Source organism: Neofelis nebulosa, chromosome 3 (assembly GCF_028018385.1).
Source record: "Neofelis nebulosa isolate mNeoNeb1 chromosome 3, mNeoNeb1.pri, whole genome shotgun sequence".
Classification (NCBI taxonomy): domain Eukaryota; kingdom Metazoa; phylum Chordata; class Mammalia; order Carnivora; family Felidae; genus Neofelis; species Neofelis nebulosa.
In genome coordinates this window covers 58592560-58598559 of record NC_080784.1, presented here as the reverse complement: position 1 = coordinate 58598559, position 6000 = coordinate 58592560, and the positions used below count along the sequence as shown (strand labels likewise).

Sequence of the window (6000 nt, the reverse complement as noted above, 5' to 3'; positions counted from 1 at the left end):
TATACTCAATAAAAGGGCCAAAACCCTAACTTTTTTTTTTTTTGTCTCTGGGATAGGAGCTATCAGAGGTGAAGTTCAGTGGGAAGTCTCTGAAACTACTTCCCCTCCTATGCACAAAGAAGATAAAACCATGCCATATTCTGAAGGAGTAGCAGAGACTAGTGTCAACCTTAAATACTGATAAACAACATTAAATCTACCAGTGTGGCCCATCAAAAGACAGATTCTGGAGGATAGTTGACAATTGCAAATACAAACCACCAGTGGTCTCTATTATGGGTGGCATGCCAAAAGGTGCTATCTTTGCTTGAACATATCAAAGTTTTAGACACATGATATATGGCCACTAATGTGGTAAATCTATTTATTTTCATTACTACTTGAAAGCAGGATCATAAACAGTTTGCATTTTCTTGAGACAGTCTGTCCTTACACGGTTCCATGGTCTTGCCCCAAGGCTATGTTATCTCCTCTGTCCTCTGTCATAATGCAATCCAAAGGGACCTGGAACATCTGGACATATGCAAGAACAACACAATGACATACTCTAAAAATAAAATCATGTTAAGAGGATTGATAAACAAGAAGTGACAAATCTATTGGAGTCCTTGGTAAGACACATAGACTTCAGAGAGTGCAAGGTAGATCAAGATCAGGATATTAACACATCATTGTAGATTTTAGAGCTCCCAAGGTTTGAGGTATTCCAGACCATCTTCTGAAAATAAGGATCATATTATTGCATCTTGTATTTCCCACCACTAAGAAGGAAGAGGACTCTCCAGATTTTGGAAATTACATAGTCCACATTTAAGAATATTATTCTGACCTATATGCCAAATGGCACAAAATACTACTAGCTTTAAGTGGAACCTAGAGCAGAAAAGGGCTCTAAGGAGGTCTACGTTAAGATAGAAGTGGCTCTGCCACATGGACCACATGACCTAGCAGATTAAGTGGTATTATAGGTACGTGTGAAGTGAAAAGATACCATGTGGAGTTTATGGAAAGCCCCAATAGAAGAATTATAAGATAGACTTGTAAGTTAATAGGTCAAGATCTTGTCATATACAATCAATATTTATACACTAAAAGAAAATTTTTTAACGTTTATTTATTTTTGAGAGACAGAGAGAGACAGAGCACAAGCAGGATTGGGGTAGAGAGAGACAGAGACACAGAATCCAAAACAGGCTCCAGGCTCTAAGCTGTCAGCACAGAGCCTGATGTGGGACTCGAACTCACGAACTGTGAGATTATGACCTGAGCCAAAGTCAGACACTTAATTGACTGAGCCACCCAGGCGCCCCTACACTTTTTGAGAAACATGTCCTGTTTTATAACGGGACCCAGGAACATGAAGTGAACTTGTAGTCAGAATTACCTTTCATAAGCCAAGTTCTATCATATCAACCAAATCATAAGGTCAGATTTGACCAGTAGCAATCCATTATAAAATGGAAGTACTATATTTTGAATCAGATGTGAACAAGGCCAAAAAATAGAAGCTGTATAAGCAGGTGGTCTGGACTCCTATCCTTTCAACTACTATTTTACTGGCGTCTCACCCTCAACTAAGCTCTGTATATGACTGCAAATGTTAGCTCCATTCAGCAGTGGCCCTGAGAAATAGTGCAAAGGAAACTCTCAGAATGGGCACACAGGATATCCATGTCTGGACAAAAAATGGTCATAGGTTATAATATATAGTACTCATGAGGAGTGGCAAATAACTTGACTGGTTGACTACTAACTTACCAGCATCCTGGATAAGAAAAGATTGGAATATTGGAGCAAGGAGATTAAGGAAAATGGCATGTGAATGGATCTTTGGGGAAGGATTTTAAGTATGAAAATCTTCATGTATCTGACTAATGCTCCCCAGAAAGCACTCACTACAGAAAAAGCACTAAACACTTATGTAGATGGAATGATTGAGCCATGATGTCAGAAACTGAAGCTAAGCAGGGGTTTAATGGTCCAGTCTCTCATTCACTAAGGCTGACCTTGTTACTACCATTACTGAGAGCCCAACCTGCCAGCAACAGAGACCAGTGTTCATTTTCCAATAAAAAGCAGCCAGTTCAAAGACCAACCAGCTACTTGATAGAAAACTATTTTACACTCCATCAACCCTGGAAAGGGTGGTGATTAACAGTGGCTGGAAGCTACATGTATTGTAGGAACGAGTTTGCTTTTATGCCTCCAGCATCTTGACCACTGTACTACTATCCAAGAGGTTAAGAGTTCCATTTTGTTGTTTTCTACAAGTATGGGAATCCACATAAGTTACACTAAAGTATGGAACCTACTTTTCAGAAGAGGAGGTATAACAGTGGGCACCTGGTATGTGATCTTCTGGTCTTATATCACATGATCCAGATGTTGCTGACCTCCTACAATAACAGAATGGACCTTTTGCCAAAAGGTAGAAGGATAAGAACAGGAGTAAATCCTTGACCATCAATTCCAGTGAGTCTCTTAGAGAATTTGTCCTCTTCATCACTATAACTCTGAGCCCTGTGGGTTTACAGTTGGTGTTCCTTATAGTTAAGATGTTTCTAACAAGGAGCAGAGCAAGAGTCCCATTAAACCATTAGATAAGCCACCATCTGGTCATGTCAGATTCCTGATGCTAAAAGACAAACAGACGTAAGTCAGAATCCCAGCAAGGATAATCAAAGCTAATAATCAGAAACAGGTAGAGTTCCTTTATACAATGAAGACAGGGAAGAATGCTTTTAGTAACAAGTGCATTTTTTGGTGTGTCCCCTGATATTCACCTGTTCTTTGACCATAAATGCACAAGCCTAACAGGTACAGCTTGAGAAGAGCATGGTGTAAAGGTACCCCCAGCTTCTCAGGGATTAGATTTGTATCACGCAAACAGGTAAGCAACCTAGACCAGCAAAGGTGTTACCAAGGATGATGGGAAGAAAAAAATCAATGAAGGAGGAAGGGGATAATGAACTCAGATTTACACAAAGATAACAAAATTTTTGTTTCGTTTTGACACAAAACATTATTTAATTTATGGAGTCCAAACTGCTCTAAATATCATTTTTGGTAACATCTGGCAGCAAAATGTGACCTGACCTGATCTCATTTGTTATAAACCCTGACCAAAAGAAGTATGAAATTATTTATAGTCTGTATTTATGCTAGTTGGTTAGAATGTTCACATATTTTCCTACGGAAATGTTTTGCTATGGGCTGTTGCCCCTAACCCTCATGATCACCTTAGAAAGTATACTGCATATGCACCATATTCTCTTACTATACTCTTATATTTCTAGATTCCAAAACCTGTTTTATGAGATTTTGTTCCTGTGCCAGTTATATTAAAAATGTAATAAAATTCATACATATATTATTTTAAAAATAGAAGCAAAACCTGAGTTATAATTTTAGAGGCATTATCTGATATAAATAATTTATTAATCTCATTTTGAAAACAAAGACATTATCTTAGAAATTCTTTGAACCAATGATAGAAATAATTTAGCCATTACATACTTTATTTTAATACATATGAATTATGTAACATAGATGATGGTTTAGAAAGGCAGAAGGAAGAAAAGGCACAAAGAATAAAATTGTAAAGGAATATGATGCCAAAATTCTATTGCCTATAATTAAAGCTTTCTTAAATAGCTTCATATGTATAATCAAACATGAGTGGTGAAAATCATTGGTAAAAATCATTGGCTTTTAGGATGTCACCTTATTGTTTTTAACCCAGGCACTGGCTTGATCTTTATTATTAATCCATGCTTGTCATTTTTCTGTTCTCCCTCTAAGTCTTTCATCTCACACAATCAATAGTTTTGAAATTTCAGCTTAATTATTCATTTGTCAAATAATTGCAGCCCTATAGTTGTGTGTTTGCATCACAAGTTTAGTGAGAGGGTTAAGCATTACTTCCCAACTCTTTTAGAGCACAGAGTGAAACACTGAAGAGTATATGGATAGAGACACTACTGAATGAAGAAATAATGGGATGAATATACAGAAATGTCATGATAAACAATTTCTCAATTTCTCAGCATGTACCAAATTCTGCAAATTAAGCTCTCTTTATAACCTCCAATTATGCTTTGAAAGTGAATATAATCTTAATATTAAACTCCCTCTGATCAACTTCCCCCCTTTGTCACATAGACCACCCTGTATTTAGTGCTCATTTGCCATCATTATCCTCTAAGTTTTTAATCAATTTTAGGTTACTTTCATTTATTGGAGAACAATTATGCCATTTTATCAAGGGCATGGTTTACATTTATAAATGCAACCTATCTATAATATGCAATCTTTCAATGACCACTTATAAACTAGCACCCTAATAAAGATAACAAACGATTAATTAAAATACTACAATTAAAGTATTTAAAGAAGATTTTTCTGCTATATCTGGGTCATGGTACATGAATGTCTACATTATTATTTTCTGTAATTTTCTGTGTATTTTAATAATTTATAATGAAAATCCTTGAAGATTTCTAAATACATGAATACATTCAAATTAATTTGATGAATATTTTCATATAGAAATTATTATCAAAAGCATAATTTTATATTTAAAATTTTTTTATTAACATTTATTCATTTTTTGAGAGTCAGAGAGAGACAGAGCATAAGCAGGGGAGGTGCAGAGAGAGGGAGACATAGAATTGGAAGCAGGCTCCAGGCTCTGAGCTGTCAGCACAGAGCCCGATGCGGTGCTTGAACCCACGAACCGTAAGATCATGACCCAAGCCGAGGTCAGTCACCCAACTGACTAAGCCACCCAGGAGCTCCTCAAAAGCTAATTTTATATTTTAAAGTATTTATGTTCATTTTTTCACTTGTGATTTCCTTTGTGGTCACTTGTGGTTTCCTTCAAAAGACCATAGCATTGCATTTTGTGGTGAATATTACAAGCACACTATTTTTTGTTAAATTAACTTTACAGTACTTTAATAAAAATACTAAGAACTACCATACAAAAACATGTAATTTAGCATTTATATACTGTTGTATTCCATGTGGTGTAAAGATTCTTCTTCTGTTTTATTAGCTGAAGCGAACATAATCTTAATATTAAACCTCTCTGATGTTACATGCCTCCTGCTTAGTGGTAGTTTTGAAACTGTATTCTCAAATACATTTTTTAAAGTGCTCATTATGCATTTTTATTCTTTATATCTTTCTTAGTCTTCCTCTCTAACCAGAAATATGTTGCAATCTCATAAATCATAAAATCCTCTTATTGTCTCTGAATTTCCTGATCCATGAACTATTTTCTATAAATCTACTTGTTGAAAAATAGCCCATAAACATATTCAACTCTCTCATATCCTAGACAACTTAATCAAAATATTACATCTTTAGGGGCTCCTGGGTGGCTCAGTCAGTTAAGCTTCCAAATCTTGATTTCTGCTCAGATCATGATCTCCCGGTTCATGAGTTTGAGCCTCGTGACAGGCTCTGTTCTGACAGTGAGGAGCCTGCTTAAGATTCTCTTTCTCTTTCTCTGTCTCTTCCCTCTTTGCGTGCACATACACATGCTCTCTCTCTCTCAAAAACAAATAAATAAACATTAAAAAAAATACTAAATCTTCAGTGCTGCCCTGTGATTGTTCACTACAGTCAAATATATTGGTAAAGATGTGATAATTATGCTACATTCTATAGAGATCTAGTGTTTTACAAAACAAACTGGAGCTATTAGGACTTTCTTCCAGTTTTATGAAGCATGCTTATAAACTCTTGATCTGCAGTGCCACTTTGTCATAAAATCAAGTGTTCATATGTATGTCTGTGTTGTCTGTACCTAAGTTCTCTATTCTGTTTCAATCATCTATTGTCTATCTTTATGCCAGGACAGTGTTGTCTTCAATGGTATTGCTTTATAATAAGACTTTATATTTCATAATATAAGAACAAGAAAATTTTCATTTTCAAGAGTATCTTGGCTATTTTTTTTTTTTTTTGCTTTGTATTTCCACATAAAAATTAAAA

The 6000-nt window shown here is 35.6% G+C and overlaps 1 long non-coding RNA gene across 1 annotated transcript in view; it reads right to left on the bottom strand.

Moving 5' to 3' along the window:
• Positions 1-375: 375 nt before the first annotated feature.
• The window catches only part of LOC131506103 (uncharacterized), a 57669-nt gene continuing 52044 nt past the window's right edge, over positions 376-6000 (bottom strand). The window contains exon 3 of the long non-coding RNA XR_009258732.1: positions 376-513. This is a non-coding gene — a long non-coding RNA (uncharacterized LOC131506103). The remainder of the gene's footprint in view (positions 514-6000) is intronic.